This window comes from Hypanus sabinus, chromosome 2 (genome assembly GCF_030144855.1).
Source record: "Hypanus sabinus isolate sHypSab1 chromosome 2, sHypSab1.hap1, whole genome shotgun sequence".
Taxonomy (NCBI): Eukaryota; Metazoa; Chordata; class Chondrichthyes; order Myliobatiformes; family Dasyatidae; genus Hypanus; species Hypanus sabinus.
In genome coordinates this window covers 23,505,542-23,523,661 of record NC_082707.1, presented here as the reverse complement: position 1 = coordinate 23,523,661, position 18,120 = coordinate 23,505,542, and the positions used below count along the sequence as shown (strand labels likewise).

The 18,120-nt window shown below is 42.0% G+C and overlaps 1 pseudogene; it reads left to right on the top strand.

The window, feature by feature from the left end:
• Nucleotides 1-12,218: 12,218 nt before the first annotated feature.
• Nucleotides 12,219-18,120, top strand: part of LOC132403287 (carboxypeptidase B-like) — a 36,173-nt pseudogene continuing 30,271 nt past the window's right edge.

Sequence of the window (18,120 nt, the reverse complement as noted above, 5' to 3'; positions counted from 1 at the left end):
AGATTAAATAATAAAGGGCTTAATGGACATCCCTATCTAGTACCATGAGAAAGTGAAAAAAGACCTGTAATTATTAGTAATGACTGTAGCAATAGGGTTCTCATAAATCTTTTGAATCCACCTATTAAAATTATTACCAAAACCAATTTTTTCTAATACTTTAAATAAATATGGCCACTCAAATCTATCAAATGCCTTTTCTGCATCATGAGAGATAACACATTGAGGTTGCTTGCATAGTGGTGAATATATAATGTTCATCAATCTCCAAACATTAGAGAAAGAGTAACAGCCTTTAATAAAGCTTGTTTGATCCATAGAGATGATTTTAGTTAAAATATTTTCCAAGCGATTAGTCATTATTTTAGAGAGAATTTTTGCTTCCACATTTTATAGTGAAATAGGTCTATATGATGAACATTCAACATGATCTTTATCTTTTTTAAGAATTAAGGAAATAGTTGCTTCATAAAAAGAAGGTAAATTACCCTTCTCAAAGGATTCATAAAATATTTCTAAAAGATATGGAGAATGTAATCTTTCAAATTTTTTGTAAAATCCCACTGAATAACCATCAAGTCCAGGAACCTTACCTGATTGCATTGATAAAATAGCTTTCTGAGTTTCATGCTCAGTAATTGGAGTATCAAGCATCTGTTAATCTTCAACAAAAATTTGTGGAAATTTAATCTTATGTAAAAAAGCTTCCATTTTGGAGGAATCTGCAGGAAATTGAGATCTATAATGATCAGAGTAAAAATCTTGAAAAGTATTATTAATATCTTCATGGTTACTTGCTGTATCTCCATTATTTTTACAAATCTTTAAAATTTGTCTTTTAGCTCCAGCTGCTCTTCATTAGGAAGCTAAGAGCTTATTATTTTTATCCCCAAAAATATAAAATTGACTTTTCAATTTAAGCAAATATCCTTCAATAGGATATGTTAGTAATAGATTATACTGTGATTGTAATTCTACTCTTCTTTTGAAACAAAACGACCTTCAATTTGAAAGTAACCTTCATAAAATTAGATAAGGGAAGAAAAACACATCCAAAACAATTCTTGAAATATCTGCACAAAAGAAAAACAATCACCATCTTTAAATTGTCCAATCTATCTTTAAAACATAAGGAAATCCAAATAATTACTTAAAAGATCTTTACTAAAGCATACAGAACAAAAAAAAATTAATTCATTTAAATGCTGCAGAAAAAAACTATTAGGTGGTTCAAACTTATCTACAGTTTATCAACAGTTCTCCCGTTGTCTTCTGAGGTTAAAACCATCCAAACCAGTCTTTTTCAGAGATGAAAATGCATTTTAAGGTAAAAACTTTCTGTAACCATCAAGTCTTCCAATCTCATCACTCTTTACACCGCGAGACAATCAAGCCATTATAAATCATTCAAACTTCAGGCTTCAGGCTCATCATCAAATTCATCAGGTAAAGAGTTAATAAAACGCAATGCTTCGGCTGGATCATCAAAAATATGAGCACCAGACCTTTTGACCAAAAGCCTTAATTTAGCTGGATACTGGAGCAGTGGAAAATGCTTTTTTTGATATACTAATTTCATGGCTGATGCAAATCCGGCATGCTTCTTAACAATTTCACATGGAAAATCTTCAAAAAAGCAAATCTCTGAATCTTGATACTGAAACAGCCTTTTTTTCCTCGCGAGCTTAATAATACGGTTATCTCTGAAACGGAGGAAACACACAACAATATGTCTGTTTTTACCTTGATCCAAAAGTTTTAAAGTGCCGATTCTGTGAGCCATTTCAATATCTGGAGGAAGCGAACAAACCTCCGGAATAAAGACGGAAACATTTTTGCAAAATAATCCAGTGTGTCGGCCAATTCTGACTTCTCTTTCAAGCCAACAATTCGAATATTATCCCGACGTGATCGAGCTTCAAGATCGACGATCCGTTGTTGGGCTTTTTCCAAACGAGAAGAAAGGTCAGCAGCATTTCGACTAACTTCTTTAAGATCAAGGTTCAGAAAGTCAATTTTTCCTTCAAATTTCTCTTTTGAGTTATTTCAATGCCGATACTGCTGAGTTGAGACTCTAGTCTCGACACCCAGGGGGGTTGCTCCGAGAAGTCGTCAGTTTTTTTGGGCTTCCCATTGCCCGGGTCCAGATTTCTTTTGGTGCTTCTGAGAGTAGCCATAATTATAACTGTTACTCGATAGATCCGACTGAGTAAAGTTGAAATTTCAAAGCTTAAATTGGAAAAGGGAGAGATTAAAGGCGTACATAAAGAAACTGTGTCTTACATGTCCGTGTGCGGAGGGCTGAGTTCTCAGTAATGTTAACTGCTAAGGCTAATGAAAAGGCTTCTTTGTAATGCTAACTGCTGATGTAATGGTTTCACTGTAGCTGCGATGTTTGGGTTATAACTACAGATAATGGGGATCTAACCAATGGGAGACATGTTCTTCTATCTGTTATGTCTGGGAACTGAGCTTTTCGCGGGGTTCTCCAAGGCGAGGGAGGAGGAAGAACAAGTGTGGAGAGCACTCGGTGATCATTGGATGGAGTCTGTGGGAATTTGAGCGTCCGGAGGTTGGCGGCGTTTCGGCGGAGGTCACTTAAGGAGGAACACCGGAGGCGTGAGCTCCAACGATTTTTGTGCATGAACTGTTAACTTTAATAAGAGTGGTGCCTTTGGTTCTTTTATGTTTTGTTTCTCTAATAACCAAACAACAAAATAAGAGTTATGTAGTGTAATCACGTGATCGTTTATTGTGTACTGTCTGATACTTGTGTTGTGAGTTTGTACTGGTGTACCTTACACAGCATCAATCCAAACTTGAATGCCTTATTTAGCGGGGCCGAAAGCTGATTCCCCTAGGCAAACATGTGGGCAAGCCTAGTGGGCTACAAATGTATAAATATGTGAATTGCATATGTCATGTGACATGTGCTCACCTCGTTTAAAGTAAACTTGAAGTTAGACCCGCATTTCAGACTCCCGTGTATTCCCTTGAACTAGCTTAAGGTTTTGAAGTTATGAAACATAATATTGTTGACGAGGTATTTTTAAAACAAAGCCAAGATGACCGTCGACCCATTCAAGCACAGTGAGACATCTGAACTAATAAAACACAGAAAAATACACAGCCCAGCACATGCAGATATAACGAGTTAAAAAAAGGCTGTAAATGGAAGAATTCATGGGTTCATAAAGAGTGAGTAACAGTTGATAATAATCATTAAAAAAAATGAAATAAAATAAATAAAAAAATTAAAAATAATCATTAAAAAAAGAAATGGCTGGCTACATTGGAAAGATTGATGAGTTTGATTGCACAATGGGTAACTGACTCATGTATGCTGAACTGTTGGAAAAGTGTTTTGAAGCAAGTGAAATAGCCAATGAGAAGCGAGTGCCAATTTTGCTGAGTTCATTGGGTTTAAATGCATACTGTTTGCTTTGAAGTTTGACTGCTCTAACCAAATCCTCGGATATGAGCTTTGCAGATATTGTAAATGTAAGGCAAGAACACCTAGACTGAAGCCATTGTTGATTGCAGAATGCTTTAGGTTTCATAAATGGAACCAAAAGAAAGGGGAGTCTATATGTGGTTTAATTGAAGAGATTGTTTGAGTATCGTCAGTTCAGTAATAGTCTTAATGATAAACTGAGAGATCTTTTAGTTTGTGGAATCTCACAAGAAAGCATTCAAACACTGCTCCTAACTGAAACACAACTTATATTTAAAAGGGCAGACCAGTTGAAATCTCCATTTCAGTTGAAACTGCAGAGACAGAGACAGAGACAGACAGACAGAGAGAGAGAGAGATGTGCAATGGAGTGGCAGTCAGGAATGAAAGTGAGCATGAACAAAATTAAATTGGCTCAACAGAAAACAGCCCAGCTGAACAAATTGTGTAACCATTGTGGCAGGGGCTCACATACACCAAACAAATGCAAATTAAAATGCGAAACTTGCAGAAAATGCAACAAGGTAGGACACATACAAAGAGCTTGTCAGGCAGACCAGAATAAAAGAACTGCACAGAGGAGAAAAAGATAAAAAGTCAAATTACAGTTTCAAAGAGAGCACTAATCTGCATGCTGTTGATAAAATTTCTAATAATGTTGAGAGTGACAGAGGACTGTGTAGCCTTGAAATATACAATGTGAAAATTAGCAATAGAGAAACAAAATGGCTTACACTAGAAGTGAATGGAAAATTAATTAAAATGAAATTGGAAACTAATTCAGTTGGTTCAGTTATTTCACAAAATGAGTTTGGACAGCATTTCCAAAATACTAAATTGAAGCCTGCAGATATTCAGCTAAGAACTTATACTGGAGAAAAATAACTGTGGGAATGACAATCATGACAGTGAAATACAACAAGCAACAAGCCACTTTCAGGTTTTATGTGGTAGAAAACTACAAGACCAGCCTTCTGGGGTGTGATTAGCTGGGAGAACTACAAATTGGGAGATCCATCCATCGTTTGCATGCTACACGCAATGAATGCAATGCAATGCATTGAATGCATGCAATGAAGCTACACAAAAGCAAAATAAGAATGGTACTGGATGATTCCACAGTTGTCTCCATGCCAAATAACATGAACTGTTGCCCAACAGAGGAAGAACAGGTGGTGGTGCCAACCTCTGTTCCTCTGATTGGAAAGCATATTGGACCAAGGATAGGCCATGCTGCTCAGAGGAATTGTGAAGATGACCAAATCAATGGTCCAACTACAACAGTTTTTGTAGGCAATTTATCTGAGAAAGTTTCTGATATTTTAATCTGGCAGTTACTTGCGAACTGTGGCTTGGTTTCAAGCTACTAAGAAATCCAGGAAGCTTCAGGAACAATGCAAGCAATCGGATTTTGTGAATATAAAGAACCAGAATTCATTAAGGCTATTGCGTAAACTTCTAGTGGGAGACAAAAAACTGGTTGTAAAAGAAGATGCAAAGACCAAAGCCCAATTGAATGAACGGAAGGCCAAAAAGAAAGGAGTCAAAGGAGATACAAAAACAGAGGATTCATCAAATTATGTTGTGGATGTAGAAACTAAGAGAGGCCAGATCGTAAAGGGGGGCAAGAGAAGGATTAATAAGAGAATACTCCAGTAAACAACTTTCCAAAGATCAAGATGCACAAACTAGAAGAAGAAGAAGAGGAGGGAAGAGATGCATAGAAAAAATGTGAATGAGAAAGGGATAGATGTGAAAGATAGAAGGAACATGGAAAAGAAAAAGGATTGAAGTAGATCTAGAAAGAGAAATGGGGAAGAAAGATGTCCAGAGCTGTCAGAACCACTTTCAGTGTCAATTTCTTCAACCACCACAGAAGAGGTCCCAGAACCTGAGATTGTTTCACAGCCATGTCTCACCTGCCAAGCAGAGAGATTCCCCTTGTCAGGACAGAATTTGTCCCAGAAGAATAAGAAATCCTCCACAGCAATTGAATCTTTAAGCCAGAGTGGCACAATATAAATGTACTATCCCATGGATGTCTGTATATAATTATATTATATACAGTAATATACTGCGTCTGTACTTGAGATGCAATCTGTATTGAGTCGGAGTGTATAGCTAAGCACGGAGTGTGTTTTGTATTTAATATTTCAATAATATTTGAGTAGTCTTACATATAAGTTGGTTGGTTAAGCATTCCTGCTCATTTAAATAATTCATTATGGATTATACGTATAAATATGTGAATTGCAAACATCATCACACTACCACGTGATACATGCGCACCTCACTTCAAGTAAACTTGAAGTTAGACCTGTATTTCGGATTCCCGAGTATTCCCTTGAAGTAGTTTAACGTTTTGAAGTTGCATAAGAAAACAATTACCCTTAAGAAGGCAACGATAAGTGGATTACTAAGGGGTTAAGGGCATAATTAAGCACAGTTCTGAAGGAGCACTTGAAGGTAGAAAATTATGCCTCTAACAGTATTATCTTCTTAAAGCAAGGTGATGCCCTCATCCATAAGAATTACAAGGCAACACCTCTTCCTGTAGACCCTGCTTCTAACAAAACATACACAGCCCACTGAACAGTGAGGTACCAGACAGAAAGGCTCTGAATCCATTATCCACATATAACAATTACACTTCCAACTTGCGGGCAGCAAGCTGAGGACCACTCTCCATATATTTAGGTGCTGAGGTTTATTAAAACCTTGGCCTTGGCGGTTCATATTACTACTGTAGACTCTGATACTGTGTTATCCAACAAAGTCAAACAGCAGATCATTGGCACACAGGATTCTACAGTTGCTGGAAACCTTTAGTGAAGCACACAAAATCAGCAGGTCAGGCAGCATCTATAAAGGAAATAAACTGTGATGGCCAAGGTTCTCAGCCTGGAGTCTGTTGACAGTTTATTCACCTCTGTAGATAGTATCTGACCTCCAGAATTGTGTGTGTGAAACTGAAACAGCAACTCTACCAGAGAACAAATAGATCTCAAGCAAGGGAATAAAGGTCAATAGACAACCTTCAAAATAATTTCTTTCAGGTGTCAACGATGCCAGGTGAAATGTTTTGAAGGAAATTCGCACACGTGAAGTATTGAACAGAGTGAAAAGTTGCAAGAACTCTGCTGTACTGAGCTGAGGGTTGGGTGCACTTCATACCTGGCCCCTTGCCTGTTGGCCTGTCTGGTGGGATCGTGCTCACTTGAATGTAGTTACTGACCTGAATAGGAAAGGTAAGTACCATACTATACTTCTGTCAGTATTTTAATTAATAATAATATTCTTAACTCATTTATATCAAGCAAATGTATAAAGATGATCAGGTGCCCTTGGATCCACCAGCAGAGACCCAATCGCTGTGGAACAGCCATGGGATTGAGATCTGTGGGTTAATAGGAGGGAGATGTGGGGAGGATTTAAGACATGAGCCAAGTTAAGCACCGACACAAGTAACTATGACCACTTTGATCACTTTGCATCAACATTGACTTTTTTTTGTTCCATTTGCACCCTTTCTTGTATAAAACATGCATAACTTATGCTATACACACATAAGGTGAAAGAAAGAGAAAAAAGACTTTTCCATATGTCACTTGTGCATTGAAACATACAGTGAACTGAGTCGTTTGCATCAAATCAAATCAATGAAGATTGCAATGGACAGCCTGCGAGTGTGGCCATGCTTCGGGCTCCAATATGACATGCTCAAGACTCACTAACACTAATCAGGTATCTTTAGGAATGTGGGAGGACGCCGAAGTGCCTGAAGGAAACCAATGCGGTCATGGGGAGAACATATAAACTTCTGACAGACAGCGGTGGAATTGAACTCCAATCTTAGTTCTGGCACTGAAATGCACGGCACTGGTCATTTAATGGTATGTGTCTCTGCTGCAAGTAAGTTTTACATCGTACCCATGCAAACAAGTAAATGCGAGTAGGCCCTTCCCACTTAGATTTGGAGAGATAAATACGAGTGGTCATAGCTTTAGGGAGAAAGGGGTAAGATTTAGGGGGAACATTAGGGGGAACTTCTTCGCTCAGAGAGTGGTGGGAAGGTGGAACAAGCTGCCATCTGACATGGTAAATGCGGGCTCACTCTTAAGTTTTAAAAATAAATTGGATAGATACATGAATGGGAGAGGTCTGGAGAGTGCAGGTCAATGGGACTAGCAGAATAAAGTTTTTGTGCTGTAGTGTTCTATGGTTCTATGTACTTGTGCATATAACAATACACACTCACTCACTCACTCACACACGCATACAATGGCTGACTGCTTGCACCCTGGCCTGATATTAGAATTCCAATACACAGAGAGGCAAGAAGCTACAGAGAGTGGTGGACTTAGCCATTTCTAAGTATTCTGGCGGCAGCAAACGAGGGCTGTGACAGATGTGACCACCACCACTGACTCCTCTGTAGGGAATAATGGGGTAGCCAGAGAACACTTTAAAGGGTGAAGAGGTGTGTAGACTGTAGGACAGTTCGGCTGGGGGTGTGTACTCCTTCCCCGTGTATTTGTTAGAGGTTCTAAAGCATTGCAGAAACTTCTCCACTTGTTGATTGACTGTTTCTGACTGATCATTGTTGTGTGGATGATAGAAAGAGGACATACTCACTGATGTTTGGAGGATGGACCAGAAAGTTCACCAGAAGTGGGAGGTGAATCGTGGGTCCTGGTCCGACATAATGTCCTGAGGGAAGCTGCGGAGGTAAATTACATGTTGGAGAACATGGTCAATTTGTTGAGACTGCTGTCTCAGCAGTTGAAGGAAGTTTGGAGAGGGCAATGAAGTGAGTTGCCTTGGAGAGCTGGTCCACTATTGTCATAATCACCAAGGCCCCATTGCAAGGTGGAAAACCTGTGATAAAATCCATGGCAATGTGGAACCACAGTCGAGGGATCGGTAAGGACTGCAGCAGCCCAGAGAGCCGCTGTTTCGAGGAACTGGACCAGGCACCTTGAGGGCTGGCAGCAAAAACTAATGTACATTTGTGATCATGATTGTTGGACAACCAGAACCAGTGTGACAGAAAATCCAGAATCTGCCATGCACCGCGATGGCTGGAGAGGGGTGAGGGGTGGGCTCACTAGAGTGGCACAGAGTGCACTGTCACCAGACGCACACATGTGGTTGTCAGGTGTGTTGGCCAGACTAGGCTTGTGCTGCGGGACCTGGTGGATCTTGTTCTCGGGATCCCAGATGATCGGGGTGAGGATCTGGGAGGACGGAAAGATGGGCGGAAGGTCGATCTCCATTTTAGCTGGGTCAAATTGCCATGACAGGGCGTCTTCCTAGGAGCCAGGTCAGCAGGAATTGCTCAAAGAGAAAGCCCCAGCGAGCCCGATGTGGGTTCAGTTCTGTTGTATGGAGATGGGTAATGGTCCCTAATGGTCAATTTGTTGAGTCTGTAGTATTCAATGCAGGGATGGAGACCCACAACTTTCCTTTTGGTGAAGAAGAATCCTGCACCAGCTGGGGCCTGGGATGGTTGAAAGAAGCCTTGCTGTAATACTTCCACAGAATAGTCATTCGTGGCTTGGAACTGAGGAGGTGAGAGGGAGAACAGCTTGGGAAGGAAGAGGTCAGTAGCATCGTCGTGTGGGTGTGAAGCATCAGGTTGCTGGCTTCCTTTTTACTGAAGGTCATGGCTATATACACACAAAATGCTTGAAGAACTCAGCAGGCCACCTAGCATCAATGGGAAGCAATAAACAGGTAATTCGTTGAGTCTCCACTCTTCATCAGGACTGGAAAGGAGGGGGAGATGTCAGAATGAGAAGATGTAGGGAGGGGAGGAAGTCATACAATTCGTAACACCCACTGGGAGAGGGAGAGGAGGTGAAGTAAAGAGCTGAGAAGTTGATTGGTGAAAGAGATAAAGGATTGGAGAATGGAGGAATCCGATAGATGAGGACAAAAGACCATGGAAGAAAGGGAAGGGGAGGTGTTGGGCAGGTAAGGAGATAAGGTGAGAGAGGAAAACAGGAATAGAAATAATGAAGTGGAGGTAGTTACTGGAAGTTTGAGCAATTAATGTTCATGCCATCAGGTTGGAAGCTACCCTGAAGTTATGGCATTTCTGTGGGAGTTGATGAGGTTGAGGGTTTCCTCTGTCTCCATGGATTTCCAGGGTGAAGTCAACTGAGGGTGCAGACAGGTGGGTCCCCAACTCAGCAGTGAAGTGGATGACCAGGTGAAATGGTGGTCAGTAGAGGAGAAACAGGCATAACCCAAGACGAGTGGGGTATTAGGTGAGGCAGTCAGGAGAAATCAGACAGACCGACAATGCTCTCGTGCTCATGTGCACAGGCCATCTGTGTGCTCTGACCATCCCAGACCCAAAGCGGTGTCCGTCAATGGTTGCTGTGCAGAAGGGGTGAGAGATAGGGTTGGTATGGAGTCAAAGCTGCACACGCGGTGACTGGCCCAGTAAGTTACCTGCTCTGCCGGAATCCGCCAGAGCCTCCTGTGCACGTTGAGCTGTCGGAGTGTGGAGGAGAACAAAGAGACTGAGTTAGTCGATCATGCTGGCATGAGGGGCCGGGGGGAGCTTACCAGATAGAAGGCCCCTCATCTTTACCTGGTTGTGCTGTTCACTGCACACAGTAGGCATTTGATTCCTGGGTGATCAGTGACTCTGTAGCAAGTGCATGTTATTTCTGCATCGATACTCACAACCTTGGGTGAGTTAAAGGGGCTCTGCCTATCAGCATGATTTCCAGAAGTGGTGCTGATGAGGGTTCTGCAGCCTGAAATGGTTCTGGGAATGCACCTGCGGTTCTGTCTAGTGATCTGGAGGGTCGTTCCTGAACACGCTTGTCAATTGAGATGGCCAGAGTTATGAGGCTTTCAAGGTCGATGGGCATCCCCTAGTAGACAGCTTGTCTTTCAAGCACTCTGATAGGCCAGGATGGTAGCGGGCCTGTAGTGCTTCCACTGCCAAGCAAGTCCTGAGTTCCACAGTGTAATCCAACACCAAGCGCGAGCCTTGACACGGGTGAAAAATGAAATCCAAGTCCTCCGTTCCACTTCCTGGATGCTTGAGAACCCAGTACACCACAGCAGTGAGTTCTTCACACTTAATGCAAATGGCGGCTTTATTTTCCCAGTTAGCAAAAAGGCCAAGTCAGAGCTCGCCCACTCAAGAAAGAGAAGACCAAGGTAGTGATTATGGAGTTTGAAGTCTATAACATACTGGGACAGGGAGTTGTGGCATCAGGTACAGGATCCATTGAGGTGTTCATGCACTAAATACTAGCCTCTGTGGGAGGAGGATGAGTGGCAAAGAGTTGTTGTAACATGACAAAGAGCCCATTGAGAATGGTGAGCAGATGATCAATGGTCTCCTACAGTTTCTGGATCGGGTACTCCTGTTGGCAGATGACTTCCTTCAGGTCAGCAAATGCTGCAGGATCCACCGTTGGCTCACGCATCCCTTCAGAAGGAGTAAAGGAGGCTTGACCCAAATGGAGAGCAGCAGAGGCGATTTAGCAGTGAATGATAACTATTAATAACAAGATAGCAAGATAACAAGCCACGAAGGGCCTCAAAACAAGAGAGAACAGACACGTAACACAACAAGGCAGCAAGGTAACTGAAGACTGGGTCCACTGGTTGAGGCTGGCAGGTTTGATGGGTGAGAAAGGACTGTGGATGAGAGCTGGGTTTAAATAGGCTGCAGGTGATGGGTTAGGAATGAATGGCGGGTGACTCCTGTCACCTAGGTGGAGACAGGAAAGTGCCTGCCTCTGCAGGCCTGACACTCTCTTGCTTGCTGAGGGGCACCGGGTAATTATACCCCCGCTGTGACCTTCCAGAAACTTCTCTTGAAGGCAAAGTGGAATGCTGCTGCTAGTATCTTCAAGGGATAATGAGTTTAGGGGACATGCACAAGGTTCTAGAATAAACAATCCCCTCCACAGATGCTGCCTGACCTGCTGAGTTCCTCCAATAGTTTGTGCATTTCTCCCGATTTCTAACATCTTCAGGATCTCTTGTGTTTATGAGTTTTAGGAAAATTTTGAATGCAACCCTCAAATGAGGTAGCGGTGGGAAACATGGCCTGGATTCAGTCCGCCTCTCTAATGTTTCCCTTACCCTGGACGAATACTTACGTTAAATGCATAACGGACATGCTGGGCAGACACCAGCACCTCTTCTTGTTGTAGTATGCTCTTGTTGTGAGTTCAGAATGAATGTCTGCTTGTGTACGTTTGGATCGTACTGCAGTGTAAGGTCAGCTCAGTTAATTTTCACATGGTTCCCGGCTCCCCGCTCAGAGGAGCTGTTTCTGAAGACAGCGCCAGCCATGAAGGACTGAACCCAAATCACAGGAGCCAGGAAGAAGCAACTCTACCAGCAGCCCCATTATTTGCCCAGAGTGTCCCCAACACAGACTTGTGTACCACAGTTTGAGGGCAGTCAGCACCTCCCTGGTAAATTTGGTGGGTTTAAAAGATTATAACATAGTGACATCTGGGATCGCAGTGAAGTGATTTAAAGAGAAAGGGTGATCTCTAATCCCTTCTCAACTTGGGAGTGGCTGCAGGCAATGATCAGATTGTTTCAAAGCTCATAATAATATGATAAACTATTGGAACGTCACCAGACACCTGTGTCATGCAAATTTTAGGATGAAAGCAGAAAACTGAGTTTTACACAGCAGTCACCTGTTGGTAATTTGGGCTGGACAAGGTATATATGACTGTCCAATCTACTTGGGGTGTCAGGCAATCCGAGGTAAATGATGGAAGGACTTCTGTTCCTGGGGCTTATTGCAGTGATTTCGGAAGCATTTCGCATTGGAAAGCACTCCGGGTAAGGAACGTCCCTGCATGTGTTGTAGATGCGATGGAACTGGGGAATTGTCCCAGACAAACTTAATCTGACTTTATTTTTTTGTTCTATAAGTGATAAAGTTTTGCGCCTGAGACCTGGAAATGAACAACACGTCCAGTTCTTAAGGACTATGTCTGACATTGAGAAGGTAAATATTTCTTATTGCCAGATGAAGCTGAAGTCAGTGCAGATAAACTAAAGAACTAATTGGGTCCTTTCTGTGCACGTAGGTGGATTTCTGGTTGCCAACCTGGGCAGAGTTGTTGATGATAAACTCGACTGCGGAAATCAGGGTCTCTGGAGAGTGGGTTTCCGAAATGCTAAGTGAGATGGAGAAGATTGGATTAAAATATGAGTCAGTTTCAGGTTCCCGTCTAAACATTCATCAAGTCTTATCATTGTTTAATAACTCCATTTCTACTGGAAATGAAACAATGCTTTGTCTCCTACAGGGTATTAAATGAAAACCTGCAAGTCTTGATTACAGGCCAGTTTGATGAGACGTGTTCAAAAGCAAACTACAGTTACGAAAATTATCACAGTTGGGAACAGGTAAAATGAATTTTATTGCAGGATTGTTTCAAATTGTTCACACAGTCTGGTGTAGGACAGCTGGTAGCCATTAGAGCCTATCTAATTAAGACAATCTCACTTTGACCAAATTAATATTCAGCAACTCACATAACCTCTCTTGGGAAATATGCAGGTCATCTGTCCAAGCATTGGTTGGTGGATAAATCCTGACCAGACACTGGGTAAATACTCTGATTTTCTAATAATATTTCTTTCGGTAATGATAGTATGGGAATTCAGATCATTACATCTGGTTAGAAGCCTACTGAAATACCCTAACAATAGAAAACCTCTACTAGGTTGAAAATGGACATTAGCAGAAACTACAAACATGAGGAAGTCTTCAGATGCTGGAAATCCAAAGCAACTCAAACCAAATGCTGGAGGAACTCAGTAGGTCAGGCAGCATGAATGGAAAAGAGTAAACAGTTAAAATTCGGGACCAAGATCCATCATCAGTCCTGATGAAGGATCTCAGCCTGAGACATTGACTGTTTACTCCTACAATAGGTGCTGCCTGACCCCGTCAAGTTCTTTTAGCAGTAACTGTTGGGGGTTATTTACATTTCCTGATAATATTAATGCCTTTTAATCATCATGCTTTCTTTGCTGGAATGTGCAACGAATTGTATTTAATTATGTCAACCTAAAATTGACCATATTTTGTATAAACCACTGCACCTCCCTTGTAGTGACATGCATGCAATCTGTTCAATCGATTTAATAATGAAGACTGCTACTTATATTGTGCCTTTAGCAAGACATTACATGAACTACATCAGAACTGTAAGAATTTGGCAGAAAATTAATTTACAGCAGGTTCATATAGCATCTCTCTTGGAAATATGCAGGTCATCATTTCAGGCTTTGATTGATGGATAATATCAATCAAGTTATTGAGAGACTTTGGTGATTTTCTAAGAATATTTCATTTGAACCTTTTGCATCTATTAATTTTACCAGATCAAAGTATCTCCAACAATGTGACCATCTCTTAATAGTCCTGCACTGGAGTGCGAGTTTGGAATATGTGCTCGTGCGTGGTGCGATTTTGGAACCCACATCTTTTTGGAGTTACAGCTTGTATCACATGCCACATCACAGGAGAGGTTAGTCGTACAGCTCTCCTTTCAGCAGCATCGGATCCAAGATCAAAGTAACCCTCTGCTCATTAAGCCAAGGGTCTCCTGTTACTCCCTGGCCTCCCAGTGCCCAGAGATCTGTTTCAATTGCCACCAGTAAATACTTCTAACACAAAAGGTGCTTTGTGTATGTGGTCAGCTAGCTCCGGGATCAGGCCATGCTCAGCAAAGTTCTAATAGGACAGCCAGAATCTCATCACAGGCTCTGGCTGTGGTGGACTTCAGGGCACTGCAGCCACTGTGGACTCCATGCTATCCTTGTTGGTTGGGGTCATCTGCTTTTCTGTGGGGCACTGACCAAAAAGTTCTCTCTTTTCAGTGACCTTTAAGGCTGTTTCTGTGGCTGTTGTTGTTTTGGTAGCAGATATATAGAGAACAGAGGAGATAACAGTTCTGGTTACCGAATTATAGGAAAGATGTCAACAAAATAGAGAGAGTACAGAGAAGATTTACCAGAATGTTACCTGGATTTCAGCACCTAAGTTACAGGGAAAGGTTGAACAAGTTAGGTCTTTATTCTTTGGAGTGTAGAAGGTTGAGGGGGGACTTGATAGAGGTATTTAAAATCATGAGGGGGATAGATTGAGTTGATGTGGATAGGCTTTTTCCATTGAGAGTAGGGGAGATTCAAACAAGAGGACATGAGTTGAGAGTTAGGGGACAAAAGTTTAAGGGTAACATGAGGGGGAATTTCTTTACTCAGAGAGTGGTAGCTGTGTGGAACGAGCTTCCAATAGAAGTGGTAGAGTCACTTAAAGTAAAATTGGATAGGTATATGGACAGGAAATGAATGGAGGGTTATGGGCTGAGTGCAGGTCAGTAGGACTAGGTGAGAGTAAGCGTTCGGCACAGACTAGAAGGGCTGAGATGGTCTGTTTCCGTGCTGTAATTTTTATATGGTTATATAATGTGATGGCCACTCCACGAGATATCAATACCTATTGTTCTGTAGGGAATGCAATCATCCTTCTGGAATCACCATGGCGCATTATCAATAGCTTGTAAGCTACAGAAGTCTTCTTTATCAGACCGAAACATCTGAACTAATAATGGTACAAATGCATCAAGACTTATTAAAGCTTTGATTATCAATTGTAGATTGAAGCTTGGACTGCCAAAATAGCAGAAACCTACCCAACACTAATTTCTCGGGAAGAAATTTGGAAAGAGCTATGAGGGAAGAAGCATCTGGGTAAGATCATGCTTAAGTTGCATTTACTGTCATGTGTACAAGTACCATGAGATATGAATACAATGAAAGCATTGCTTGTAGTAGCATCATAGGCAAATTGGTATAAGCAGCTCACAGAATGTAAATTATAAATAAAATATACAAGATAGTGCAAAGAGAGAGAATGGAATAGAAGGCAGAAACAAGACCTAAGTACAAAGAACAAAAACACAGTTGGAGCCAAATCCATGGTGTTCCATTGTTTGGATAGGATTAGAGTTGTGCAGATCGTTTCAAGAACCTGATGGTTGTAGGGAAGTGGCTGTTCCTGAACCTTGTGATGTGGGATGCCCAGGCTTGTATACCTTTTGCCTGATAGCAGCAGTGAGAAAACACCGTAACCTGGATGGTGGGTGTCCTTGATGATTACATGCTGCCTTTCTCATCCAATATTCCGCTTGTGTTGTTCCTGGTCCCCGAGTTGCACCTTGTCAACTTGCACCCAGATAGCAAAGGCTAAATTTCCTAGACATAAGAGATTTTGCGAATGTTAGAAATCTTGAACTGCACACAAAAAAATGCCAAAGGAACTCAACAAGACAGGCAGCATCTATGAAGTGGAATAAACAGTCAATGTTTGGGGCCAAGTCGCTTCCTGATGAACAGTCTCAGCTTCAAATATTGATTGCTTATTCCCTTCTGTAGTTGCTGGCTGACTTGTTAGTCTCCCCCAGAAATTTTTGTTGCTCAACAACTGAATTTTGTCTCTCAGATATGGGGTGTCATTGCTGTGTTAATCTAGAAGCCATTGGAGAACAGTTTTAGTCGTGGTGGATGAGGGCTAGGTGGCCAGTCATCTGTGAAAGAGGCTTGATAATTTAGTGGCATTGGTGAGATTGGCGAGGTCTGGTTAGAGAGGATTTCCCAGCTTTGGGAAACCCAACCAACTGAAAGCCTGAGCTTGCAAGAAGTGATCCTTTGGAAAGTTGGGGAGCTTCACCAATGAGGTTACTGGTGAACTACTGCTCAAATGTTCCTGCTCCCCAACAAATGTCTGCCCCTCCCACTACCAATGGAAACTTCTACCACAATTGTCCAAACACTCTTCCCCAGATCAGAGTCTTCTAGACCCTCCCCTAAATTAATGCTCTTACTCCCAATGTGCCCATTTGTTCTCATAGACCAGAGGGGTTTCAGATGATCAACCATTTTGTCAGTGGGCTGGAATTCCAGTTGGATCCTGCAGGACATTTAGAAACCATCCTATCTGAGATTCCTGAATTGACATCCAAACACCACCCCTGCCCCCAGCAAAACCTGTCTTTGGCTCAAGTCCAGGTTTGTATTTTCAGATTTAAAAAAACAGAAATGCTGGAAGGACTCCACCATAAGAAGCTGAGAGATGGACAATTAGGGCAGGTGGTGGGGGCAAATAGAATAAAGGCATTTACCATACTTTTAAGAAGTGCATGAATGTGCAGAGAATGGAGGGATCTAGACATTATGTAAGCAGAAGGGATTAGTTTAGTCCAATTTAATTACTAGTTTAATTACTTCATGTAGAACCCAGGGGTTGAAGGTCATGTTCCTGTACTGTACTGCTCTATGTTCTATATTTTCCACCCTTCCTCTAGTTCTGGTCCTTGACCTGAACCACTTACTAGTTTCTCCTTCCATGAGAACTGCTTGATTGCCTGCGTTCTTCCAGCTTTCAGATTCCTGCATCTGCAGTTCTGTTTGTTCTGGATTTTCTAAAGGCTCGATTAGATTCGTGGTTATATGTGGCAGTGCTAGCTGGGAATTTGATGACAAGCTCCAATTCCCTTCTTCAAGGTTGGCAAGAGAAAGGGTGTGGCGAAACCTGCCATCTTCATGGAATGTGGGATCCACGCCCGGGAATGGATTTCTCCCGCCTTTTGCCAGTGGTTTGTGAAGGAGGTCAGTGGAGAAACCTCAGCTGTGTAATTTAGTTACAGAAGCTTTCTTACTGACATTGAGAAACACACGATTCATTCTGAATCCATTATATTTCGTAGGCTGTTGAATCCCATGAAACTGGCTCCCCCCTGGAGACACTTCTCAATGAATTGGATTTCCTGGTTGTTCCAGTTGTAAATGTGGATGGTTACTCTTACACCTGGACTGGGGTAAGCATCATTGTGTAAAATATTGTGCATATGATACTAGTGACTGAGTATTGACTTGGTTCTCTTCCAATCTATTCATCTGACTGGTCATAGGCCAGGAATCCACTGCAATGTTATTTTCTTCCCATATCTACAGTGTTGTTCAGGTATTGTCCTCAGCAACCATGTCAGTGGGTAAAACAGAATTTGCTTCATTCACTAGTTTATTCAACCCTGTGCAATGATGCTACCCCAATGCAGAATTCGAGGCTGTCTTACATTACATGATGAGGCCTCTGTCGGTCAGAGTCAACCATGGATGTTGCGTCTTAATTGTCTAGATATGCAAGCCAGGGCAGTATGATATATAGAACAAGTTGTTGCCCATGTAGCGAGCCTGCTCTCTCCAGACATCCGATGAACACAAAGGAACAGCAGGGACCGATACAGTTTGGTACCAGCAGCATCGCAGGAGTTGCCAGTCAGCATTGAACTCGACGTAGGACTACCTTAGAGATTCCAGGTCCAGATTCTTCCCTGTTTACTCCTAAAGCCTTCCTCATGAGTGGGTTTAGTCTCAAGGCAGCGGAGGTTTGAGATCAGAGTTTTCCTTCTCCTAGATGAGCTGCCAACCACGGCTGACAAGCTCCATCTGCCCGAAGTGACTGGTTCTAAGGCGGCAGGGACCCACCTTCACCTGTCAGTAGAGACAGTTCTGCTGGGTTTAGTAGCTAAACCACATGTGAAGGCCAGGAGCTGGATTTGGTTGTAAGAGGCGCACATCATTGGAATTTC